The following is a 15,060-nucleotide window of genomic DNA, read 5'->3' as shown; positions in this document are numbered from 1 at the left end:
ATCAAGGTCAAGTTTGGCTGGGGTGTAGAGTGCATAATCAGGTGGAAATGTTGCAAAGGGTTTTAAAGGGCAAACAGAAGAGTAACCTTTTGACCATGTCAACCCTTGCCATCTCCAGATAATTGCTACTCTGTGACTCCTGCTTCTGGGGAGCTGGGGAGCTGGGTAAAGGGGAGATGGAAGAAAGAATGTGGAAGGGGTGGAGGTTAGTGGGTGAGAGAGGGAAAAGAATACCACCAGAAATGAAACTATGCTGCCTGCATCTAATCCAATTCTTTGTTTTCTAATTTCAAGTCTTATAATCTTCCTATTCTACTAATGATTCTCTCTTATTCCAAGAATTAGGGAGTTGGATAAGATTATTTCAAAGGCACTGTCAAGCTCTATCTTTCATTTCCTCTCTCTCTCTCTCTCTCTCTCTCTCTCACACACACACACACACACACACACACACACACACACACACATAAACACTTAGTTGTCCCATTGCCTGAAAACAAAAATGATATCCACCTTTTCTTAATCCTGCTTCAGATTTTCAAGTAAGTTTCTCTCCCCTTAGTAGCTAAAATTCTACAAAAATTAATTTATACTCGCTTCCTCACCCACCCACCTTTCAACCCTTTGCAAAAGTGACTTGTTCAAGATCACACAGCTAGTAAATTATTAAGTGTCTGAGGTCACATTTGAACTCAGGTTCTCCTGACTCCAGGGCTGGTGCTCTATCCACTGCTCCACCTAGCTGTCCCCCCCATTCCTACTATGTCTTAAGGTAGCTTGTCATCATCTTCCCTTAAAATGAGCTCTAAAGATTCTGTCCTGGCCTTCTCTCCTCTTGCCACCCTTAGTACTCTCTACTACCCTATGGCTTCCATTTTTCACCACCTTGCACTTCCTTAAAGCCAATAGTCCAACTCCCAAGTCCTTGCATTTTCACTGGCTACCCCCAGGCCTAGAAATCTTTTCCTTCTTACCTCCACCTCCTGGCTTCCCTGGCTTCTGTCAAGTCTTAATTAAAATCTCAACTCTACCAGATGCCTTTCTTAATTCTCCTTAATGCTCCTACCTCCCCCCTGAAATTATCTCCAATTTATCTTTTTTTTATGTTATTTGTATTTAGCTTCCCCCACAAAACAGAGACTCCCCAGTGCTTACCACAGTATTTGGCAAATAGTAGGTGCTTAATAAATGCTTATTGTATGACCTCAATAAAAATATAAAGTTACATATTTTCACAAGTTAATGACATCTAAAGAGATTAATTTTACAAATGGCAGTACTCAGCACAAGGATTTTAGCCAGGGTCTGGAGATAATAACTACTGTCTGTTGTTTGTTTCTTGCCCTACAAGTTAGGGTAATATTTTTGCTGATGCTAATTGCCTCTTGTTTATTTTGTGCCATTATAGCCTATTGGCATCTATTCATTAATAACAGTTTTTTTAGATTTATTTGCATATAGCTGCCTAAATTTATGGGTAGTTTGTGGATGCAGTACTGGGCTTGGAATCAGGAGCCCTGGAGATCAAATACTTTAGATGCTTTAGACACTAACTGAGTGACCCTGGATAAGTCATTTAATCTTGTTTCAATTTTCTCATCTGTAAAATGATCTAAAGAAGGAAATGGCAAACCCCTATAGGATCTTTGCCAAGAAAATCTCAAATGGAGTCACAAAAAATAGGTTGCAAATGAACAATAAAATAAAACCCAATTTTAATTTATCTATGTAATTTCTTGGGTATCCTATTATTCCTACTGCATAAATGAGACAAATGGATTAGATTCCTTTAAAAGCCTAACTACATTTTACAAAATAAAGAATTCTGATTTTTAAAACTAAGGAATTCTGAGCATCTTTTTTGATTGTCAGGTCTGGCAAAAGGATCAGTTATAGGGTTTATAAAAGAGATAATAAACCAATATGACACCAACTCTAAGCTTCAATTTTTGGTTTGGCCTCCTTTGAAGGGAAAACTAGACTTCTAGTTCTTAAAGTTCTTATAACATGGTTAAACTAAAAGGGTATTAATTATAAAGGTAGTATTTACAACTAATTATAAGATTTGGAAAAAAGCATGGAAAGAAAAAATTCCAGGCAAAATCTATAATGAAGGTTGTGTGGTATAGGGGAATGAGAACTGAATGAGAAATCCTAACTCAGTCACATTAGCTATGTGACCACTAAATCTTATCATGAAATCAAACTGACTTCACCTACTGCTTGTTTATGTTATACAATCTTCAGTGGGTCCTCACTGCTGCAATCCTTTTATTCTATTCTTAGTTCTAGATCTTCCCTTATTTTTTTTTCTCTCCTAGCCTTATTCCCTCGACTTATAGTAGATGACCTGGTCTCCTACTTTACATAGTGATAAAAGTTCTCTTCAATTCCTCAAAATATTACACAACTGGAGAGCCGGTGACTTAAAGGGGGACTCAAAGCCAAAGCTAGTTACCATTTTGCTGTCATTTCAGTCATATTAAACTCTATGATGCCAATTTGATATTTTCTTGGCAAAGATAAGGGAATAGTTTACATTTCCTTCTCCAGCTCATTTTACAGATGAGGAACTGTTGCAGATAAGGTTAAGTGACTTGACCAAGGCCACACAACTAGTAAGTGTCTGAAGCTGAATTTGAACCCATAAAGATGAGTCTTCCCGATTCTCAGCCCAGTGGACTATCCACTAAGCCACCTATCTGCCCCTAGCTATAATAGGGTGGCATAAACTTGAAACAGAGAACATGGCCTTGAGATTTCTGACTGGTTTCCCCAACTAACCATAAGACACTTCTTGGATATCTCTCAACTGCATCTCTAATTCACTACATCCAAAAATAAATTTGTTTTCTTTTCCCTTAACCCTAATCTTCTTTCTAACTTACTATTTCTGATTGTCATATCTTTTGTCTTCAATAAGCATTTTTTCTCTGAGGGTTGACTTTAAGTCCTCTCAGAATTATCAGTGTGCTTCTCTCAAATTAAATTTCTCTGAGGAGCTGCTTTCTCAAAGTCCCCTCAAAACTAGATGTGTGTGGTGCTGCTTTCCAATTTGGACAATTTTATGGAAAGGGACTAAAATGCAGACAGTTTTGAGAGAACTGAGTAAACAGTCCCTCAGAGAAGAGGACTGGTTCAAGGCAAAGATCCCAACGTGTCTTATTTCCCAGCAGCTAATAATGATGACTTAAGAATTTGATGTTGATAGCTTTGAAACCCCAATTACTAGAACTTTTTGGAGAATATGGGATACTTGTCTTTTGCCTACTGGTGGTAACAAAAGTGTTAATTTTGATTTTTCACCTTAAGATAGTCACTTCACAAAAGGCTACCCAACGTTCAGATAGGACAGATAACAGAAGTATAAAAGACAGAACCAGCTGAACTCAGACAAAAGAAGCATAGAACCAACTATTCCTTCCCCCATACTCCCCTCACCCCATGTTTGAAGGGAGTTGAGTTCAGACAAGCCCTATTGAGAATGTGAGAATAGAGGCTCTGAATCTGAACTGCTTGGCCCCATACTCTTTGAAAGGAGCCAAGCCCAGATGAGCTAAGAACAGATAGCTCCTAGGAAAACAGCCAGACTCAGAGGTAAGAGAAAAGCTCTAGACTAGTTTGCATTGTCCCCTGCTAAGCTGCCTAGAAAGTAGGCTTTACATAGTTTGATTGAAAGATTCAAAAGTTGAAAATGGTCTCTGCCCTCCTCTCTCTCTCTCTCTCTCTCTCTCACACACACACACACACACACACACACACACACACACACACACACACAAAACCCATTACACCCTGTGAAGCACATGTTACTTGTTCAATGCCAGAAGGACCTGGGACTTTGCTATTATACAACAAATCCTGGGGGATCCCTTTGTCCTTCTCCTGCCCAAGACTGCAGCAGGTGTGACAGGTGAGTTTACAAGGAGAGATAGTCTCCAGCTTACTCTCTTCCTTAGATTCTCTTTATGATGACAAGTTGCTCATTTATACACCAAATTTTTAAAGAGGTTTTGGGAACAAATGGAGCTCTTTCTTTCCACATCTTTGCCTCTCTCAGGTGAATAAGAACTCAATTAGACAAGCTTATTCCTCTTCCCCCAACTTCTTTTCCATGTTGTGTTTCCTTTCCCAAGTAAGGAACCAAACCTTGTTCTCAAGGAGGATACAACTAGACTTTGAGGCATCCTTTGCATTCTAGAGGTTCTAGATCTTTCAGGTGAAGCTAACTGGCAGCAGAGAGACCAGCAAAAGAAGAAATGGAGTTGTTTGGTAAGTATAGAACTGAGAGGGGAAATGTGGATTGTTTAATTGATTGCTTTACATTCTAATGAGGTTTAAGCATCATTTTCCTGAGAGATTGTAACAGTAGTTCTAAGTTACTAATGAATTCTGGCTTAAGTTGTCTATCCATGTCTGTGAGTCTTTGTGTCTATGAACGTTATGTTCATGTGTAGAAAAATAAATACCTGTCCCATACCTCATTCATATTGTACATTGAGTACTTTTCTAGTTACCTCCCCACTTTGGGGAGATTCTAGTCATGAACCACACCCTAAGTGATAAATAAATCTTCCCTAGGGCACCAGGAACCGAAGAGTATGAGAATAGAGAACCCAAACCCTTTCTTTAAAGATCAGTCGCCCCAAGAAGTGAAGAAAGTCCATCACACAGAATTGAATTCAGATCTTCCTGGCTTCGAAATTGTTCCCTGTTCACTAGGACATTTTTCATCAGGACATTTTTCATCTTTCTTTTCTGGGCTACTTTTGGTGGAAACCAGAGATGAGGTTGCATTGACATTGGAATGAGTGCTGAAATGTGTGTTTCTATTGTTTTATAATTCTCTCACAATTAATTTTTTTTGTTTCAATGCCGAGTTCCTGCCTGACCTGTTATTAAATGGAAGCTGAATTTAGATGACCTTTAGCAGATCCTAGGAAAATAAATGAGAACTGGAAGCAGTTAAGATACATTGTAATTATCATCGAAGGTAACTCCATTTTGAATCCTTATTGCATGTGAATCTAGAATGGAATGGAAAAAAGTTACAACTGTAATTTAGGAAATTGAATTGAGCAATTATATTATAAATTAGCAATTAAGAAATTTAATATTGTTTAAGAAATGGAAGAATAGATTAAAGGAATAGATTAGAGAAGAAAAACACAGAAGTAATGTATAAATGTGGTAGCCTAATATTTAATTGAACCAAGAATATAAATTATTGGAGTCAGGACTAGAGAAGTTATTCTACCAACTCATCAATGGAGGACAGATGGTAAGGATTAGTACTTACTCACTAGTTAGATATGTGATTAAAATAAGAAAAATATAAGATAAAAGAGGCTTTTTGGAATGGTGATTTTGTCAATTAATGGCTTTTAGGTGAACATCTTCTAGCAAATCTGGTAACTTCACAGTCTTCCCAAATACATTTTTAATGTCTTTCTAAATGATTTGTAATTTCTGTATGTCTGTGGGACTGTTTCCATTGCTCAGCGTCATTATCTTCAGGGTGACATTATTTACATTCAGTCCCAGTGATCACTTGAGTTTGGTTGATTTTGTCCATGATCTCCATAGGAACTGTACATAGGAACTGAAGCTACTCTGTCTTGGCCCAGAGTCAGAAGCCTTCTCTCATTCTTTTTGGGAGATATATGGGACCTCCATATAAAATATATTTGATGCTTCTAGCCTTACCAAACTGGTATCCACCCATGACCTCAGAATTTGCATCTTCAAAAGATCTATATAACACAAGGACAGAACCTCTGAAACTCCTTGGTAATTTTTTTTCCTTTTTTTTCTTCCTTTTCCTTTGATGATATCTATCTTACATTCTACCTTTACATTTCCTTGATATAATAGCACTTAACTAATAAATAACCTATTCCACAATCTGAGCCCATTCCCAAATAAATTTTGACTTACTTTCTCTACTACCACCAACTTCACCCACATTATCTGTGGTCCCCACTTTTTAAAAAACCTATAATGGGCCTCAGCTTGCTTAGAAAGTTCTTGACAAAATAGAGAATTTGACAATTATTTTTCAACTAGCCCCTTCTCTGGGAATCTCTGGGGAAATGGGACAGTTAGATAGTTTTTGGCAATTAAGTGTGGTTTGACAACTATTGATCTTTCATGCAATGTGTGTCTCACTATATTGCATTACTTGAAAAGGTTCAGAATATAATATGAAATTCATTCACTTTCCTTATATAGGTACCTACTAGACTTTGCAGGGGTATGTTGGAGCTAACTTGTATCAGCTTTTGAGAATCAATTGTTAAATTTTCATTATGAACATTTGCACTTCAGAAATTAGCAAACATAAATTGGGGCTTGATTTATTGTTTTGTAGATTGTCTGGTGACTTAAGAAAGTGATGGAAAAAATGTTAATAAAGCATATTAAGCTTAAAAGTATGTCAATTCTGTACAATGGTTCCTTGAATCACATTTTCCAGGTTTGTTAGCAGGGTTTATGCTTGAGGGTGAGGAGGGAGGCAGAAAAAAACATGTTCAAATATGGTCCACTATGAAATATTAGCAATGTTTCAGCAGGTAGTTTTAGCTTGAGATCAGCACTCCATCAATATCCTGGATGAGCCCTAACAAAATGTAGTGTTTCCATTTGTAATCTGTGGCTCAAAGCCTATTTACATGGTACTCTCTTTATTGGTGGAAATTTATTCTTCAACATTCCCCTCCATCCCCATAAGGGGCAAACCTGGTGAGAGCTAGAGAGAAGAGATAACTTGGAAAATACCCTTGTTTCCAAACTCTATTCAGATCTCCGAAGGAAGAGGAAAACCTCTGGGAAGAAGCTAACTCCAGACCCATTTATTTTCCTTAAAATTTTCAAAAGTCATCTAAATTCAGCTTGCATCCAACTAACAGCCCAGGCAAGATTACCATATATTAAGTAGTGAAATATTTAATCAGGATAATATGACAAAGCAAACAACAGGAGAATACATCTCAATACCCTTTCCCAAATGAGCATTAACTCATTCATTCCTGCACCAGAATAATCAAGAAACCAGTTTCTCTAAGAGTTTTCTTCTCAAAGATTGCAAAGGCAGCAAGTGAAGATCTAGGATGTGAAATTCAAATTGAAGCTCCAAATTTGAATCGAAGCTCTTTTCCCTACTGCATAATGTCTCCATCTTTTTCTATTATATGCTATAAGAAATAACTCATCCACTGAACCGGCCCTGGAGTCAGGAGGACCTGATCAAATCCAGCCTCAGATACTTAATAATTACCTAGCTATGTGACCTTGGGCAAGTCATTGAACACCATTGTCTTGCTAAAAAAAAAGAAATAACTCAATATTTTGTTTTATATTCTCAAAATATAGACATCCCATTAAAACTGATTGTTACCCAATGGATGTATAATTATGTAAATCTCGTATTCCATTATCAAACTGAATATTCTCACACTGAGACATCCTCAGTGAAGTCAGGAGTACAAAGCAGTAAAAACTCCCCAGCCTATATGGGAAAAAATCAGGTTTTTTTCCTTTTCCCTCCCTGTTTTTCTTGTATATTTGAAAAGAATAGCAAGTAGTACATAGTAGATCTGCAGCTTCATATGCAATAATCTTTTTATTATACTATGTTACAAAAATGCTCTATTCCATAAATTTAAAATAGAATTTAAAAAAAAGAAAAAAATTAGATTTTAATGCATATCTTTTCCTTAAAAAGAAAAAGAAGTCACAAAAGACCAACTTTAATTCAACAAACATCTATTAAACCCTGCCGTATAAAAGTCATTATGGAAATAAAAAGATTTGCTGCTTTCAAAAAGCTCATATTTTACTGTGGGAATGCAAAAAAAACAAAACACAGCATTAGCAAATGAAATAATTAGTGGATGGGTTGAGAATTAATTGGGATACCATCTGTATCCAGATAAAGAACTGTGGAGTTTGAACAAAGACCAAAGACTATTAACTTTAATTTAGGGGGAAAAATGATATCTTATTGTCTGATCTTGCCATTTCTTATACTTTATTTTTCTTCCTTAAGGATATGATTTTTCTCTCATCACATTCAATTTGGATACATGTATACCATGGAAACAATGCAAAGACTGGCAAATTGCCTTCTGTGGGGGGGGGGTGAGGGGAGGGAGTAAGATTAGGGGGAAAATTGTAAAACTCAAAATAAATAAAATCTTTGAGAGAATTAATTGGGAGAAATCAGGAAAAGATTCGTGTAGCAAGTGGCACCTGAGCCAAGTTTGGAAGGAAGGATTCTTAGAGGCAAAGATGAAATGGGGAATACATTTTTTTTTTAGTGTAAGGAATGTCTTACAGGAATGCTCCAAGAGATGGAATGTTGAGTTGAGGATAGCTAATAGTCCCATTTGGCTGGACAGTAAAACCTATGAAGAGAAGTCATATGTGAAAGGGATGTTATTAAAAAAAAAACTGTGAAGACTTGTAATAACTGATGTAGAATGAAATGAGCAGACCCAAGAGAACAATTTATAACAATATTGTAAAGATTAACAATTTTGGAAAACTTAAGGACCTTGATCAAAACAATGAGCAACCATAATTCAGAGGTCCAATGATGAAGCAAGCTACCTACCTCTTAATAGACAGTTGATATATACAAGAGGCAAAGTGAGACATATTTTTAAACAGTAGTTGTGGTAGGAATTTGTTTTGTTTGACTATGTATATTTATTGCCACAGTTTGTTTTATTTTTCTTTTCAATGATGGAGAAAGAAAAAGTTAATTGAAAAATATTTTTTAAAAATCTAAATGATATAAAAATAAAGTGATTTAGTTTTTTTAAAATGTCATATGAAGATTAGAAAGGATGATTTGACCCAATTTGAGCACCTTAATATCAACCTGGAATATATATATATATATATATATATATATATATATATATATATATATATATATATATATATATATATATATGAAGGGAGGAGGGTAATTTTTGATTCATTTTGTTAAGGGAGTGGTAGTGAGGGATGTAAGCAAAAAGACTATCCATATTTCCCCCCTCTTCCAAACTGGGGTATGAGCTGATCACATGTATATTAGTTTCAGATGTTTTTAATCTCTTCCCTTTTAACTACTTTTACGAGGGGCCAAATGCAGCCCATGTGGCTAGAAGGTCAATATAGATGTTTCTATTCTCTATTTCTGAGAGATAACTTTGCTCTCTAGGAAGGAAACCAAGCTACAGTGACAGGAAGTTACAAAATGAAGATATTTTATTGATTAATTCGATGTCTATTTTTATTTTTGTGTAAATGAAAAGTTTAAAGTGGCTTATTCCATATCCATGTGAAACATATCTGATCTCATTCCACCCCATTTTACTATGCCAAACTGCATTTAAAAAAATTCGATACCTCTAAATGAGGTATGAATAATAATCATTTGGAATGCTGATAGAATTGCTTAGGGTGATTCAGATTGTGTAAACAAGGTTATTCAGAAAGAAAAACAGGATTCCTGGCCCCCTCGAGTCAAAGATTTAGATAAAAATTTATGCTGCATTTTTTCCTAATGAGCAGTAAAATGGAGGTATAGTGTTGTTACAGGGAAGACCAAAAATTCCAATCAGTCTAGCAGAATTATATGTCTGCTTACTGAAGCTATTTTTGTATTTTTTTAAAAAAGTCAAACAAGTTTTGAGCCAGAAAGAAAGGAAAATGCTTTATTTGTGGAAATGAAATATGTTCGGTTCATTCCATATTCCTAGTATGGAATCTGAATTATTATTCAAAGTATGAATAATATACCTCAGCTATCTGTTCCCTGAAATGCATTCAACCTACTTTCATATTAGCTTAAGCTGTAATAGGTAACCAAATTTGGTTAATAGGTAACCAATTTTTAGGATTCCTTCATCACAAGGGCAATGTTTAGATCCTGTGCCAAAGGGAAAGCGGTTCTTTATGTTGCCTTTCTCCAAAGAATCATTCTATTTAATTCCATCAGACTCTTATTCTAAATTGTACCTATCTAGCTTTAGGTAAGTCTACAGAAATTCTAATATTATATGTTTCAATGAATCATATTTTTTCTCTTAATTATCTAACCCTTTATTGGAATGGGAGGGAGTTTGTCTTAACATTATTAGAGCTTTTTGAGGTCAAGGACTGTCTTTTGCCTCTTGTTATATCCTCAGTCTTACCACAATGTTTGATACATTGATAGGAGGCACTTAATAAATGCTTATTGAGGACTGGGCAACTCATTCTAGAGACATTAGGAAAAATGACTATCAGAGCTTTTCTTACTTTCATTGATAGCCAGAATTGAATTAAATGTCACTAATGTAATCAGGTTCTCATTTACAATGTATTTTCTTCATATTTCATATTTTCTTCTAAGGTGAATTCAATTCAATTCAATAAGTATTTGTTAAGCTCTATTTGTCCTAGGCACCATTCCTAGAAGTAAATATAAAAAGGCAATAAGGAAATAGTTCTTGTCCTCAAGGAACTTAGATTCTATCAAGAAAAAACAGAAACACAAAGTAAAATACTGCACAGAAAATACTAGTAACCCAAGGACTTTGAGGAGGTCACCAGCATTTGAAATGGGAACTAAGGGTTTTAAGAGATGAGAAAGAGGAGCATTGTAGACATTCAGGACAATCTATCCAAAAGCACAGAGATGAGAGATGAAATATTCTTCATAAGGAACAACAAGTGAGTCATTTTGGCTAAAAGGTAGAACAGTAAGGAATAACGTGGAATCAATCTAAGGATTTGTCCCTAGGCCTCTGTTAATTCCAAATCCAGAGCTCTTTCTACTATCCTACTTTACCTTTCTAAAAATTCTCCAAGTGATATAACAAAGTACTCAAATCTCAGAAAACTGTATTTGTTTGTAATCACCAGATAAGGACAGCATACAATGTATCTGTGATAGTATGTGGATACAATTTTAAAAAAATCCCACAGAGGCAAATTCTCAGATCTCAAAATCAATGATCATAAATTTGAATAAATTATTTCATATTTACTATTAACAGAGTTAAAGTAAATCAATGTTAATGTAGGAGAACACAAATTAAAATTTTATTATTCTTTCCCTTCTCAACCCTCTCTTGTAGTTGGGACTGACTCAGGTAAATGGGATTCTTGGAGGACATTCAACAGTTAGCAAGGAAACCTAGAGATGATTCAGTTGAGTGGCCCATCAGGAATCATAAACCATGTACCAGAGAGCTGTTCTCTTTGAGACTGCTTTCTATTCCAGGGACCAGCAAGAGATATTGTGTTGAAACCTGGGTTTCCACTGTTTCTGCTCAAAAGTCAACAAAACTATTTTAGGACCTGATTGACCTCTTTTTCCCTTGACACAGATTCCTGGTCATCCAAGAAGATAAAAAGTCCTACCTAAGTGAAGCTCTGAAGCTCCTTAGTCTTTGAAAAGTCCTAAGACCACCAAGTTACCATATCCTACTCTGGTGAAACTAGTGACCAGAAACATTTCTATATGAAAACAAAGTGTAGGTATGTGTGGTAGACAGTGAGAGTGGGGGGGGGGGGGGGGGGGATACATGTTGCATTACTTATATGCATGCCCCTATATTCATTTCCCAAAATCGAACCTAAAGTAAAAATGCTTGCATAAGGCCCTAACAGTTGGTGATAGCCTGAACCTTTAGTCCCTTTGAGCCATCCAGATCTCTAGGAGAATCTGATTTATTTAAAGAAAAGCTACCCAAATTTGCATTGGGACAGATGCTAGGATATTTCTCCTATGTGCTCCATCCCTACAACATAAAAAGGATTCCAAGTTAGTAAAACAAACTTTATTTTTTAATCTCACCTTAACTGAAATTAAAAGAGCCTGGCAAAGTGACTGAATTTAGAATCGAGAAGACCTGAGTTCAAATCCCATTGTACTCATAATCAACTACATCACATCCACACATAGCTCACAATAAACATATTATGCATATTCAAATACCCTGATAGACCTGTGATTTCTGAAGACCCAGGAGTCACAATGGCTTTTTACTTCCTACTCTGTTTACCTTATAGAGATGGGGGGGGGGCGCTACATCAAGAGAATCCATTTGTTGCTTATTTTTATTTTGTTAGGGCAAAACCTGCTTTTGCTAACTACTCAATTACTGGAGAGTAGCTCATTTAATGACAAAATTGAACCTGGACAAGAGAGTGCTGATGTTTGAACTGTCTCCAACAGCAGGGATGGATGCTTGAGATCTACATAATGATTGCTGTTATTGTTTTTCCTTCTTTCCTCTAAGAGGACCATGACATCAGGAAGGTGATACTATGACATGCAAAGTGAATTGAATCTGAATGAGGAAGTGCTATGCTAAGTCACTAGACTCACTTTCTCCTCTTGGGCCATCTGAGTAGAGTGACCAGATATGGTTCAGGAACTTCTAGTTCCTTCTTTTAGCTCCTAATCCAACATACTTTCTTTCCATTATATTACTGTCTCTCCACAAATTTTTGATGGATATAATTTTTTAACTTTATACATAATTTATTTTAAAGAAAAGTGATAGACTTCCAGAAAAACTGTAATATACAATCCACAGTCAATTCAACTTTCTTCAATAAGCATATAATTTGTCACCTACTATACTCAAGGAACTCTCCAAATATCTGAAGCTAGAGAAGCAAATATATAATAGTTCTGCTCTTTGAGGACCTTACATTCTACTTGGGGAGGACAAAATATAAATGGATAATCAAATATAAGAAAACCGGAGAAGGGAATGGGCACTGATAATTCTGGGGTCATAAAAGCATTCATATGGGATAGGATACTTGAACTGAACCTTGAATGAAAGTGATTCTGAGCATTTTGGATGGGGAGGCAACATATCACAGGCATGTTGGTCAACAGATAGAATACGGCAAGTCAGTTTTGGTGTATAGCTAGCAAGCTAACTTGACTGGGCTGTAAATTGTGTTATGTTGTGCTGTCTGGAAATTTAAGAGTAATATCTATCCAAGTCTTTAAATGGACTTCATTTAAACTTCTCAAAAGGTTTCTGAGCAGTTTGTAGTTTAGGAGCTATAGGAAGCTAATTTCTGGGAAGGGAAGTGACATAGTTAAGATCTCTATCAGAAGAATATCAATTTTGGCAGCTGTAAGAATGGATTGGAAATGGAGAGCTTGAAAGCAGGGAAACCAACTCAGCCTGTCTGAGGGTTGAGGTTCAGGAGTGGAATGCATTGCAAACTCTCAAGGACCATAAAATGCAATTAAAATCAATTTTACTCAGATTAAGGTGAAAAGTGATACAATTCCTAGCTGATAGAATGATTCTTCATTCACCACGGCAATGGCAATGTCAAGGCTAGGTCAGAAAGGAATTCCACTACAGAGCAATAGAAATTTGACAAGTTACTGGAACTCATCTCCACATAGGATGGGATCTTTATATCACAAGACATCCTGGTTAACCTTGAGAACAGCCTAACTCGTTCCCTTAAAAGGCAACCACTCCAGCCTAAAACAAACATTCTTCCCAACCTAGGGGGCTATAGCAACTGGATGGGTGAGGGATGATGAGTACCTGAACTAGGATAGGGGTGTGATACTTGGAGAGAAGGGAGCAGATTTGAGAGATGTGACATGGGACACTTAACTAATCTGTACCTGAAAAGCTCTTCAACTTGTTTCTTGTTAAATCTACACAACAAAATCAAGTCAAAACAATTAAGAAGTATTTATTAAATATCTTCAAGAACTATTGGTTATTTTGTAGTTTTATAATCTCCCTTTATACAAGCCCCTACCTTTTCTGAACCTCAGTAGTCTCATCTACAAAATAGAGATAATAAATTCACTTCTCTTTTAATAGTATTAATTAGCCTAATAACCTCCAATCTTTCCTGTCAAATGAACACATTTCTAAGATACAAGTCCAGCCACATCGTCTGTTTACAGAGAAGGTGGCTTATAAACTTTAAGCGGCTATAGAAATGTGAGATATGGATTGTAAGATTCTGATAGGATATTTGGATATTTTTTAAATGTTTCTAAGGTCATATGTGCAAAAGTACCACACTTCTTGTTTCATTTTTGTGGTGATGACCCTGGGTTCTTAAAGACTATTGCTAGTGGAATGCAAGTCCTGGCAGGTCCTACCAAACAAGTAAGGCTTCATGCACAGTCCTGCTATTGAAACTAATCTGATTTCAAAGAGCCTTTATGACTATTGTTTGAAGACTAACCTGATAACTTTGGAAAAGGCTTCTCATCAAGTTGGCTGCAAGGTCGTGAATATTTTTGACCACAGTAATACCATCAATTTGTTTCAATCTGCACTGATGAAGGGACTAGCCATATTGATGCTGGGAGTATGAAAAATGAGGAAGACCTAAGTCTGAATCTACCTCAGACCCCTATTACCTGTGTGGCCCTTGAAAAGTCACTAAGCCTCTGAGCCTCAGTTTCCTCATTTATAATAAAGGGATAATAATATAACCCAATTCTTAGGGTTGCTCTAAGAATCAAATTAGAAAGTATTTGTAAAGCACTTTGTAAAATTCAAAGTTTTCTATTATTATTAAAGGTCATGGAGAATATTTGCTTGTATTGGCAGTAGCCCTGATCTGTGGAATGCAATCCAATGTCAAAACATGGGTACTTAAAGTTTTATCAGTAGGATAAATCTAACTGGCATTGAGGAAATTCCTTTTAACTTCCATAAAACTGATATCTATTGTCAATAAAAAGGATTACAGAGGAATCATTTTTAAGAGACCCAAAGTAACACTCTGAAGCCAGGTTAGTCACTCACCAGTCTCCATCTAGAAGCTCTTCATGACAAGATGAATAATGGGGAGTTCAAAAAAGGGGAAGACACCAGCCTGAATCTCTTCTCTACCTCTATTTGCTATTAATTTAGCAAGAAAAGACTAGACACATTCTATAGACATTCCATGCAGAGCAAGAAGACAACCACTGGTTACTCCCTAAAGAGGGGCTAAAAGTCATCCTGAAATATTTGTAGGAACTAGGGCAACCCTATTCTCTATTCTGAAAATGGAAAAAAAGCACAA

The 15,060-nt window shown here is 36.1% G+C and overlaps 1 long non-coding RNA gene across 1 annotated transcript in view; it reads left to right on the top strand.

Moving 5' to 3' along the window:
• Positions 1 to 9,938: 9,938 nt before the first annotated feature.
• Positions 9,939 to 15,060, top strand: part of LOC141491171 (uncharacterized) — a 46,758-nt gene continuing 41,636 nt past the window's right edge. Inside the window, exons 1-2 of the long non-coding RNA XR_012469504.1 lie at positions 9,939 to 10,025; positions 11,367 to 11,517. This is a non-coding gene — a long non-coding RNA (uncharacterized LOC141491171). The remainder of the gene's footprint in view (positions 10,026 to 11,366; positions 11,518 to 15,060) is intronic.

The sequence above is a fragment of the Macrotis lagotis genome, chromosome 6, assembly GCF_037893015.1.
Source record: "Macrotis lagotis isolate mMagLag1 chromosome 6, bilby.v1.9.chrom.fasta, whole genome shotgun sequence".
Lineage (NCBI taxonomy): Eukaryota > Metazoa > Chordata > Mammalia > Peramelemorphia > Peramelidae > Macrotis > Macrotis lagotis.
Note: the sequence above shows the minus strand (reverse complement) of the source record. Positions and strands in the feature narration are given on the sequence as shown.